Source organism: Mesoplodon mirus (genome assembly GCF_964341445.2).
Source record: "Mesoplodon mirus genome assembly, chromosome: X".
Lineage (NCBI taxonomy): Eukaryota > Metazoa > Chordata > Mammalia > Artiodactyla > Ziphiidae > Mesoplodon > Mesoplodon mirus.
The window spans coordinates 120013379-120026638 of record NC_138981.1 but is presented as its reverse complement, the minus strand read 5'-3'; positions in this window follow the sequence as shown (position 1 = coordinate 120026638).

Below are 13260 nucleotides of genomic sequence, written 5' to 3'. Positions count from 1 at the left end.
CCAGCCGCTCCGCGGCATATGAGATCTTCCCGGACCGGAGCACGAACCCGTGTCCCCTGCATCGGCAGGCGGACTCTCAACCACTGTGCCACCAGGGAAGCCCTGGGGGCAACTTTTAAAAGAAATAAGAGCAATGTGTACAAATCTCACTTGGTACACTCCTCTTGATGAGCTGCTCTTCTTATCACTGAGCCAACTCTTCTTTCTGACTTTCTGCAGGACAGCTTGGTCGCAGACTTCTTCTGGAATACCCACCTGGGTATCAGTATCTTTGCCTCATCTAGTGACAGTCCTCTGAGGACTCCCAAACATCCTGTTCTTTTCAGGCCCCTCCAATCAATTGTTCAGGTTTTAAAAGTCTGTGATGTAAAAATGTGATACCGGAACAGTCAACACTACTCAGGATATTTTCTCCCATCACAGGACTTTCTGCCATCTTCCAAATCTATTTAAAATGTTCTTGAAATTAATTTGCTCTTTATGCATGTTCTTTAGTCCTTATCTACTGAAGTATTTATGGATGAAATATGGTAACTTGGGTTTGCTTCAAAATAATAGGGAAGGGGGGCGAGTTAGGGTAGAGATGAAACAGGCATGGTCATGAAAACTGGGTGATTGGTACCTGCGGATTCGTTGTATTAATCTGTTTTTTACATGTTGGAAATTTTCCAGAATAAAAAGTTATGCCTAAAAATGTTCTTAGTCCTTCCTTCTGACACTTCTTTAGCCTGAGCTGTGTATAATTTTATTCATACAAAATGTAGTTTCTTTTTTTTTTACATATGTTGCTGCCAGAAATACCTTGAAATCATAAACTGCCTCCGAAAGAGCAGAAGGTCCATATCCTGCACACACTGAAGACAATGTTTGAGCACAATTTAGATGCAAATTTTGAAAAGATTTAAGCCGGTTTCATTCCTACTTTGATACTAATGAAGGAAATAGGTAAGAAATCCCAAGAGAAACTGTCTCTTCTTTGGGGACTTTGGCTGAGAACTTTTGTTTACAACCAGAATGGTAAAGCATGTGCTGCCCTGTGACACAGGTGTAATGGGTTAGCAAATGCCCTTTAAAAGACACACATGCAACATACGTATGTCAAAAGCCACAGGAAAAACTGTCTCCACCTTGGATCATGAGGACTTTTTGTTCATGCCTTGTAGTCAATCAGCCAAATGTATCATAGCAACAGTAATGGGATGCTACTAACAAGAGCCTTCTCCCAATGTTTAACCTTGGCTGCAGGCTTTGCAGAAGGTTCCTGCCGTGGCACTGCTGACAATAGAAGGCATCAGTTATGTGGCTTCAAATGACCAAGGACCATGTTAGAGCATCAAGAAGTTGCTGCCACTGTCTGATGGGGGCAGTCATTCAGGAAGAGGGGATAAATTAGAAAGAAAATAATTATAAACTGTACTGTGATCAGCACTTTTATATGGCCATCAGTGCTAATCATCTGTCTTCAGGGCCCAGTGGAATTGGGGGTTGGTTTTCATGGGCAGCTCTTTTCATCCAAAGACTCAGGCTTTCAGCTGTGTTGCTGGTAGTGAAGTTCCATAGCCCTCTCTCCTTCTCACCCCACCCCCGCCCCTCAGAGCAAACACATGGTGGGAAACCAGCTGGTGGGGTTAGAAAAGCAGGGTAGGACCAAAGAAGGGGGCAATGCTAACTGCTCCCCATGGGGATCCAGCCCTGACCTTGGCCTCATTAGCTCTGGGTTCTGACCGAGCTAAACCAGCCCAGATGGCTTTAGGAATAAGGTAAAGATCGGCTTCAGGAAAAACTGGAGAAATAAATTAATAGCTTGCTAGCCTTAAAGTGATGGGGAGGTGTGGTAAGGAAGATGTTCTAGTAGATTTTCATAGTGAAAACTTCTAAGAACATTTCAAATTCCGTACGTTTTACTGTTATTTCCATTATTTTCAGCTAAAGATGATGAAATCTAGCTTATTTTCTCCAAAGAGAAGTAAGTTTTAGATTTCTAAAAAATTGGAACTATGAAGCCTTTCCTTTGAATAAAATTCATTTCTCCTGATACACTTTTCAAGGGAAGGAATAGAACTAACATTCATTGAGTGTTATATTATATAACCTATCAGATTTCATTCTCACACTAATGCCTCAACCAGCTAGGTGTTACTATTATTGCCAGCCTTGAAAACTGAGGCCTGGAGAGGTTGACTAATTTGCCCAAGGTCATATATCTACTAAATATTGGAGGAGGAATTTGAACTTAGTTCTGTCTGCCCTTGAAGCCCCCCCAGCTTTCCGCACTACCGCATTGTTTACCATTCAGATTAGAATAAAACAATTACAGGGAGTGTTTGCTAACAATGTCTTTGTGGTTTAAAACTAAGTTAATACTCTTTATCAAATTACTAAATTATATCTGGAAAGATAGTCTGGAGCACTTGGATTGCAACAACTGGCTGTGTCTTCTGACAGCTCCCAAAGTTACATCAGTGACAACATTTAGCAAAATGGCTCCCGAATTTATTAGGAGAAAATGTGAAACATAGTTTTTTTTTTTTTAATTTTTATTGGAGCATAGTTGATTTACAATGCTGTGTTATGAAACATAGTTTTGATGTTGGAGGAAACGAAACCCATTCTACATGGGTAGTTGGAGCAATACTGTACACTGTTTTCTGTGACCCTATGAAAGTGCAGTTCAGTGACCTAAATAATGGCTAGAAGATGGCTCTGATGATGAAGTGCAGGGCAGCTTAGTGGCTCCTGGGGTGGGTTTGGCAAAAGATAGATCAACACCTGTGTGAGATAACACATGTGCAGCATCACCTAGAGTACCAGTTTAGTAAACGGTGGCTATTGTTATGACTCACCCTATTGTGCTTCCATTTTATTCTCCCTTTACCCTTCCATGGGGAAAATTCCTCCAGTACTTCAAGCCAATGTTTCTTAACCTCGGCAAGATTGACATTTGGGACTGGATAATTCTTGGTTTCTGGGGCTGTCCTATGACTTGTAGGATGTTTAGCAGCAGGGCCAAGACTAGGGTGAGGTGAATGAAGTGAGCGAAGCACCTGCCTTGGGCACAAAATTTAAGGGGACACCAAAACATTCAGTAATGAAGATAAATAATATTTTAATATATTTTAAAACCCAAAATTAATGCCAAAAATCCATAATGAACAAAATATGAAAATTTAGTAAAGACAGGACCAGTATCGCTGATTTCTCCTTCTGTCTCGGTCTCGAAAATGGCTCCACATGGCACCGTTACTGCTCCCCTTGCTGCCCTGTTTAGCAGCGTCCCTGACATCTACCCACTAGATGCCAGTAGCACTCCCCACCCTCTCCCCCCATCATGACCACCAAAATTGTCTCCAGAAATTTCCAAATATCTCCTGAGGAACAAAAATACCCCCAGGTGAGCCATAGGGACCCACTGAATCCAAAAACAAAAATAAAACAAACAAAAATTAAGTAGTCTGAAAGGCTAAGGAGCATGATAACACTGTGTGATCAAGGGCAGGACTTTGGCATCATATAGACTTGGGATCAAATCTCAGGTAGATGTGTGACCTTATGTGCTTCAGTCCTGTGCTTCAGTTTCACCGTCTGTAAAGTGAAGATAATAAAATCTACCTTATAGGATTGTGAAGATTAAACAATGACTTGTGTAAGTCATTTAGCTTAGTACGTCGTGCATGTAGAACTCCAAAACGTAAGACACTATTATTATCAGGAAGTAACGGATGGGCTGGGTACACCTCTCCCTTCAGTTTCTGTATCAAGGTGACAGGACTGCTCATTTTTCTGAGCAAGGAGAGACTGGTGCTATAGGGAAAAAGGGCATGATATTGCCAAATAGCTTAAATCTTCAGATATACAAGTGCAGGTGATTATTCTCCTTTCAGAAGGAAATATTCATTAAATGTCTTGGTATGCAAGTCTTAGTGTCTCTGATTGCCAGCTTAGAGTTTTGACAAACCTGACTGCAGCTCAGGGGAAATGTCATAAAGGCTGAAAAGTTCAACCCACCAACTTGTCCTGCAACCATCACTTGAACCAATAAACTGGGAAACTGAAAAATACAAAATACAAACTAGAATTCAACAGCATCACAAATTTATTTTATGTATAGCTTAGAAAACTAATAGGGGCTTTCTAATAGGGTTTCAAACTAATAGGGTTTGTTTTCATCTGAATGCAGACTAAAGGAAAGTACCAAAACTGCTGAACCACGCAAACATGCTTCAGCCCTTGAGTACCCATTTCAAGGAAAACCATATATGGTTGTCTTGCTTTTGGCTTAATTTAGTTTTCCTTAAGGGCTTGAATATGGTTCTCTATGCCCAAAGATTGCTTCTCTACACCCTAAATCATGATTTCAAAAGGTTAACAGCTTTTTTGAGATATAATTCACATACCATACAACCTGCCCATTTAAAGTGTAAAATTCAGGGACTTCCCTGGTGGCCCAGTGGGTAAGAATCCATGCTCCCAATGCAGGGGACCCAGGTTCTATCCCTGGTCGGGGAACTAAATCTCACATTCATGCCGCAACTACGAGTTCGCATGCTGGAACGAAGATCCCATGTGCCGCAACTAAGACGCGGCACAGCCTAAATAAATAAATATTAAAAAAATAAAGTGTACAATTCAATGGCTTTTAGTACATTCACAGAGTTGTGCATCCATCACCACAATCAATTTTAGAATGTTTTCATTACCCCCCAAAACAAACTCCACGTGCCTTAGCCATCATCCCCCCACACACAATTTTCCCTCCCCTCAGCCTCTGGCAAACACTAATCTACTTTCTGTCTTTACAGACTTGCTTATTTATGGACATTTCATATAAATGGAATCCTACAATCTGTGCCCTTTTGTGTCTGGCTTTCTTTAACTTTAGCACAATGTTTTCAAGGTTCATCCATTTTATAGCATGTGTCAGTACTTCATTCCCTTTCATGGTTGAGTAATATTCTAAGATATACCGTATTTTGTTTATCCATTCATCCACTGATGGACATTTGGGTTGTTCCCACTTTTTGGCTATCATGAATAATGCTGCTATAACGTTCAAGTGCAAGTTTTTGTGTAGACATATGTTTTCAGTTTTCTCGGGTATATGGAATTTCTGGGTCCTATAGTAACACTATGTTTAACATTTTGAAGAACTGTCAGATTGTTTTCCAAAGTGGCTACAGCATTTTACATTCCCACCAGCAATTTCTTCACAACCTGGCCAGCACTTGACTCTGTCTGACTTTTCGATTCTATCCACTCTAGTGGGTATAAGGTAATCTCTCGTTGTGGTTTTGATTTGCATTTCCCTTATGACTAACAATGTTGAGCATCTTTTCATGTGCTTATTGGCCATTTGTATATCTTCTTTGGAGAAGTCATGGTTTCATTTTGATATTCCAAGAGGTGTGGGAAGCATTATGTGACAGGTGGGACCATCTGAAATAGAAATAGGAACCCTGATTAAGTAGATATTAAATATCCACCAAGCCCTTCTACCACGTTACTGAATTAATTAGCTTAACTTACAGGAAAAAGAAAACCCTTTCTTCTAATGGCAACAAAAATGATTCTATTTGTGGAGCCTTAGCTGAGAGTTAACAGAAACTAGCTAATGGGGGAAGTCTGTTTAGCAGGAAGACAACTTAGTCAGCTCTAAGCCTCAAAATTCCAGAACATCTTATTGAAACCCATATTCTGCCAGGACAGGTCAGATCATTGGTGTGTGCCCTTGTGTACCTTGGAATAACAGCAGAAGTCTAACGTGAGTGTGCTCTTTATTTCTTTACTTCTTAACTTAATTGAGTGCATTCCACTGTGCTTTCAGTTGACCCTAGAGAAATTTTTTCCTCCATGTTTAGGAAAAAATTCACATATTTCACTTCTCTGAAAATAAACTCTTATCAGAGAATAATAGGAATATACAGTCCATCTATATTGGATTACCACATCAGGATCCAACATTTTGATTCACTTAGGAGGACTTGCAGTATTGCCATAAGAGGCCCAAGGTTGAGATGACTACCCATCTCTGGAAGAGCTCTGGATAACCTGATAAATTCAGACATTTGGAAATACTTGTTCAGCAGTCTGTGACAAATAGGGAAGGCAAAGGGAAACAGAACTCCAAGAGTCATTAATCTAAATTAATTAACCCAGTGACAATGTCATAGAATTTTAGCCCCACTGCAGAACCCAAATGAATTCAGATAGGTAAGCTTTTTTTGTTGTGGGATGTTTATTTACAATGAACTGCAGAAGAGGGTTAATCTAATGGGATGCAGGACTGCATTGGATGGTGAAATGCTTTGTGACCAACATCCATTTGAGGTATCAATTAACTTTTAATTCTTGGAGGGAAACAAAAGCAGCCTTGCACAAAGACTAAATTGGGGGTGGTATAAGGGGCACAGAGCTCATGGAAACTCAGGCCTGCTACCTTTTTGTAGCAGGGAAAGGCCTCCTTATCTAATACAAAGGGGTTGAAGAGTAGGGAGGGAGAAGGATGAATTGGTGTGTGGCCTGTTAACTCAATGATGTTTCTAAAGCCTGAATGGAAGAGTCAAAGCCACCCAAGTCAAAACAGCGCTAAGTCAACAGCTTGGCCGAGACAGCATGACCTGAATGGAAATGCAAATGGTTCAGTCCAATAACGGCTCTGGGTGTCACTTGGTCCACCAGCTCTGGCCTCCGTGGAACTTTTTCAGCTGCACACAGAAGGGCAAATCACCTTACTAGACCCTGTATCCCAACTCCAGGGAAAACCCAGTATGCGCCAAACCAAATTAAGAGAACACAAAAATTACAGGGTGGTAATTCCCAATTAAAAAAAGAATATTTACTGCACTCAAGGTTTCCCTAAAGGGTCCTTTTAAGCCACGAGCCATGTGATTTTGAAAAAGTGCCAGCTGTGGTCCTACAGTAAGTCTCATGTACAACAGGGAAGAAAATTCTTTCCATGAAGTATTGTTGTGGACATGTCCGGCTTCCAACCACTAGACACCATGGGAGTATATAATTAGTTTGTTTTCCAAAGGGGGAGCCACCTCATGCTTTTCTTCAAATTCAATCAAAACATACACGCTCTAAATAGAAACACGTTCATTTGAAACCCCTTTGCATGAGCAGCTGTCTGGGCCAGGCCTGGCCGAAGAGCCTCATTCTATTCATCTCTGCACTCCAGCCAGTAAATGCTCGGCTTTGTTCCCCCCACGGGTGGAGGCAGTCAGACTGTGTCAATGGGGCCTTAATGATCTGAAGCAGGTGTACTCAGAGGCTGCCCAGGTGAGGGGGTCAGCCTGTGTACCATGACTTGCTCACTTGTCCTCAGTTTACAAAGCCCTCTTCCCCACCCGTCCCCAGCCAACTAATTACTGCGTGCTCACCGCGCAAGCGAAAGGAGTATGCTCCGGCCTGCTTGGGACTTCCGTGACTTTTCAAGAGCTCTGAAGACAACCAAGAGGCACTATTTTCCAAAGGAGGAGGGGGGTAAAGCACCCTTCAGCGACTCTACAGCATGGAATCATAATAATATGAAAGAAATAAGCAGCTGCTCAGGCCTAATAAAGTAGCTGCCAGAAGTACCAAGATGGCCTCTGGGCAAACGCTCATCAGGACGAGCAGACTCATTTTCTTAAGGTCCCAAGGTTGCGCTCTTGTCCTTAGTTAATTTAAAAATGTCCGTGCAGGAGATGAGCCACGTGGACAGAGAATAAGAATCACCTCTTATGTTTATTTCATGGTTTTGCATTCTCAAGGCCCCCACCTGCACATACTGCCATTCTATCCACCACAATCCAGTGAGGTAGGCAAGGTGAGTAGCCACAGCTCAACATGACAGATGAGGAAAATTCAGAGAGGTTAAGGGACGTGCCCATAGTCACACAGCCAATCAGCGCAAGAGCCAGGGCCAGAGCCCAGGTGTAAAAGCAAATAGAGCCAAAGCCCCAGCTACAATCAGAGTCCCAGAGGTGGTCTCACAAGTCCCAGGGGAGTGCAGCTGGATGCCACCTAGGTTAAGCAGGGCAAGCTCTGCCAGGAAGGAAATTGGCTTTTGGTGGCCTACAAGGAAGATGGAGCCCTTTTGTACAAAGAGCTCACCGCTGGCGTTGGAACCCAATTTGAGATACTCTGTTTACTCTGGCTAGATAGGACTTTAGTGTTTCTAAAAAGACCTTGCAGGACCCGGAGTTTCTCACGAATGCAGAGACTCTGCCTAATACCATTTTCGGAACTCTCTTAACTCCTGCGCAGAAAGACTCTTCTTCAGCAGTAACCAGTTATCACCTCCCTGCTGGCTTCAAGGTCCATTTGGGTATGCATTATTTTATTATAACCTGCCTTAACTCCAGAAAGAATTCCAGGAGGCTGAATTAGTGTCCAGGCAGTATTGCCTAATGTGGGACCCTTTATTTTTCTTTAAGGTTCTTTTTTTTTTTTTTTAGCCGCGCTGCGGCACGCAGAATCTTAATTCCCCGACCAGGGATCGAACCCATGCCCCCTGCAGTGGAAGCTTGGAGTCCTAACCACTGGACCACCAGGAAAGTCCCCCGTGGGATCATTTTTCACCAGAGTGGCATCTGCCCAACAGGCACGGAGAGGAAATAGCTGCCTCTCTGTAGCCTAAGGACCAAGAATCAGACAGTTCCCTGGTTCAAATCCCAGCTTGGCCATTTACCACCTGTGTGACCTGGGGCCAGTGACTTAAATCTCTCTGAAGCTCAGTTGCCGGGTCCGTATATTGGGGTTAATAATGAAGATTAAGTTAAATCATGCACAAAAACCACTCAGTCCAGTACCTGGTGTATGAAGTATACTCATTATATTTTAGCTGTTAAAACTATTAGCTTTCTGGCTTTAACATTTAAATGTGCTATCAACTGTTAAATAGTGAACACAGTGTCTGACACAAGGTAAGTGCTAGATTATTACCTGTCATGTTTATAATATATTAATATTATTATTATATAATGTTATATAATAATATTATTATTGTCTCACTCTGCTCCCCTCCTCACATCCTACACTGCAGTCGAACTCATCTCTCACCTCCTTGCCTTTGCACATGCTTTTCCCTTTAATTGGACTGAACTCCCATTTTTGGTTTCGTCTAATAACTTGGTTTCTCTTTCAAGACTCAGATCAGGAAGCATGTCTTCCAGGAAGTTTCTGAAAAGTCCCCAGCATGAGAATGGCACCCACCACACTCTTGTAACCCCTGGTCTACACTAGACTGTGTGCTCTTCTGGGACAAAACTGTATCGCCTTCATCCCTCTCCCCCTGACACCTAGCAGAGAGTAGACCCAGATACACTTGTGGAAGAAATGACTCATGACAGCAGTCACAATCATGATTATGATTACCAATAACAATGCAGCCTATGAAGAATCTTTGTACAAACAAATGTCTTTAAAGGCAGCAGTATCCCTTTTTCAAATTCCATCTTACGCTGGATGAAGGCACTGCTGCTCTGGTGCAGTGGAGGATGTGCACACAGAGCTCTACCTGTTCTGGACCCACCCTCTGTGGCCCGTAGCTCCTCTCAGCTTGCCTGGATAAGACCTGAACACCACTGAGGATGACTGACTGAGGCAAGACCCAAGGGACTGCCCTCTAGTGCATGCCTTGTCCCCCATGGCATTTCTACATGGAACATCCTTTCTGTTACAGGAATATTACTGAAGTGTATACTCTGCAGGCTGCTATGGTCCTGTGAAAGACCATCGCCCTTGGAGCCAGAGCCCTGGAGTCAAAGCACTGCTCTGCCTCTTACCTCGGACGACGTACTAACATATGCCAGGGGGCTTCCTCACGTATAGACTAGAGATCATGCCCTGACTTTAAGGGCTCTGTGGTGAGAATGAATTAATTAAAAGAAGTGAACTAGTTTGTTAAAATAAATAAATAAATAAATAACAATGGAGCCTGCCATTCTGTCTGGGGAAAACTACCCAAGGACCCCAAAGGTAAAGGTTATCCGTAGCCCGGCCCTTGCAGGGAAAGGGGAGCACAGGTTTGCTTCCTGGCTCCTTAGGATGAGCTCCACCTCTCACCACCTCCAGCAGCAGCTGGGGTGCAGCACTGGTGAAACCTAACCTGTTACCCTGGATTACAGTTGAACCAAACCAAAGAGGTCTACCGAACAACAGAGCTACATGCTATTAAGTTAGCTGAACTTGGGTAGCCCAGTTGACTCGAATCGGGAAGTCACCACTCTGAGGCTCAAGAGTTAAGGATGGCTTCGGCAGTCCTGGCAGCCAGCTGGAGTACTGCCTCGTGGGTCTGGAGCTCTTCCACCTGCCCCTTGCAAATTATCCCAGCAAGCATTCCTGAGGTCTGCTAATCTGAATCTCAGTAGCAATCATTTGCCAAGTGCCAAAAACTTTTGTTCAGCTCTCATCCTTACAACTCTTCCTTATTCTTCCTCTTACATATGAGGTCACTAAGACTCAGGTTAAGTGACTTGCCCAAGGTCACAGAGACAGTCAAAGCCAGGGAGAGATTTCCAATCTGGAGCTATTGAAGCCAAGAGTCAGCCTTACTGATGCTAAAGCCCCTATTTGTAGCTGTGTGACAATACTATCAGCTAAGTCCCTAAATGTCAGGGACTGGAAAGGCTACACAGATGAGTGAGGCCATGGCTTTTCTTCTCCAGGAGCTCCTGGTCTAAAAGGACATTTGTTCGTCCAAAGAAGATATACAGATTGCAAACAAACACATGAAAGGATGCTCAACATCACTAATCATTAGAGACATGCAAATCAAAACTACAGTGAGGTATCACCTCACACCAGTCAGAATGGCCATCATCAAAAAACCTACAAACAATAAATGCTGGAGAGGGTGTGGAGAAAAGGGAACCCTCTTGCACTGTTGGTGGGAATGTAAATTGATACAGCCACTATGGAGAACAGTTTGGAGGTTCCTTAAAAAACTAAGAATAGAACTACCATATGACCCAGCAATCCCATTACTGGGCATATACCCTGAGAAAACCATAATTCAAAAAGAGTCATATACCACAATGTTCATTGCAGCTACAATAGCCAGGACATGGAAGCAACCTAAGTGTCCATCGACAGATGAATGGATAAAGAAGATGTGGCACATATATACAATGGAATATTACTCAGCCATAAAAGGAAACAAAATTGAGTTATTTGTAGTGAGGTGGATGGACCTAGAGTCTGTCATACAGAGTGAAGTAAGTCAGGAAGAGAAAAACAAATACCGTATGCTAACACATATATATGGAATCTAAAAAATATAATAAAATGGTTCTGAAGACCCTAGGGGCAGGACAGGAATAAAGATGCAGACGTAGAGAATGGACTTGAGGACACGGAGAGGGGGAAGGGTAAGCTGGGACGAAGTGAGAGAGTGGCATGGACATATATACACTACCAAATGTCAAATAGATAGGTAGTGGGAAGCAGCCGCATAGCACAGGGAGATCAGCTCAGTGCTTTGTAACCACCTAGAGGGGTGGGATAGGGAGGGTGGGAGGGACACGCAAGAGGGAGGAGATACGGGGATATATGTATATGTATAGTTAATTCACTTTGTTATAAAGCAGAAACTAACACGCCATTGTAAAGCAATTATACTCCAATAAAGTTGTTTAAAAAAAGGACATATGTCCAAAGATAACAGATAGTGACCACTGCTAGAATAGAGTTCCTAAAACAGGACTGGACCCCAGAGAGGGAAATGATGAAGTGTAGCTGGCAGGAATTTGGAAAAATAACCCCTTTTACACAACTCAATCTCAAAAGCTGGCCTTCTCCCTTAGACTTTGCAAACACGATTGATTTCATTCTCACTCAGCCTCCTGCCCCACATGATTTCTTTCGCTTCCTTCAGCCTCTGTCCTTCCTGAAGCGGGCATAACATCCTTAAGCCGCCTGTCCCATCACAGTTCTTCCTGGCATTTTCCCTGCTACATTCCACTCGTTGGCGAGCAGATTTGAAAACGGACTGGGGATCAGAATTAGGTGACTTTTAAGATTCCTTCTGATTCTTAGAGTTGAAGATTCTCTGAGCAAAGTGCTTAGAGGCAGAGAAATTCTCAGGAGCAAATTGCAGAAATTAGCAAAGATCTACTCAGCACATCCATGAACTCGCCTTATAAACTTCACCATTTTATATACAGCAGGATCCCAAGCTAGAGTTGCCAACAGCTTTCTCTTGCTTCTTTAACTGTGTTCAATTTTTAACCACTTTCAGAATTCAAAATGTGTGTTAGAATCCTGCAAAGGGAGGCCGTCTTTATTTTCAAATGCAAATTTGATTCAAATCAAGGCCAAAGGCTTAAATAGTGAGTTAGAAATCAACCCTTGAGTTCAAAGCTGATTTTAAGTGCAGCAAAATGCCCTTGCTCTTGTCCAGCCCTCGGTTTTCTACTCTAACTCTGCCATCTGAGGGCACTGAAAACGGAGACCCAGAGGTGACAGTCTTTTCATTCTCTTCCAGGCCCCTATCTCTACCATGTTAACAACAGAATTGTTGGCAACTAGATAATGATTATCTAATTCTAAAACGTTATCTAAATCCAGTAATAGGATTAAAGATAATTCAGTCTTTCTAGCTTTAGGATTCCAGCCACATGTTAACCCCTAGCAAACCCCACTGGCCAGTGGCCATTTCCATGGACTCTTCTTTCATTTAAAACAGTACTGTCTCCCCCAGCAACAAAAGAAAAAATGAGATAAATTGGACCTTGTCAAATTTTAAAATCTTTTGTGCTTCTAAGAATACCATCAAGAAACTGAAAAGACAAACCACAGAATGGGGAAAAAATACTTACAAATCATATGTCTAATAAGGATATAGTATACAGAATGTATAAAGAATTCTTATAACTCAATAAGACAAAGGCAAATAACCCTATTGAAAAATGGGCAAAAAATCTGATTAGACATTTACTCAAAGAATATAAATAAATGGCCAATAAGTACATGGAGATGCTCGACATCATTAGTCATTCGGGAAATGCCAATCAAAACCACAATGACATACTATTTCACACATATTAGGAAGGTTATAATCAAAAAGACACATAATTACATGTGTTGCTGAGGACGTGGAGAAATGGGAACTGTCATACATTTCTGGTGGGATTGTAACATGGTGCTCCCACTTTGGAAAAGCTTGGCAATGCCTCGAAAAGTTAAACATAGACTTACCATATAACCCAGCGATTCCACTCTTTTTTTTTTAATTTTATTTATTTATTTATGGCTGTGTTGGGTCTTCGTTTCCGTGCG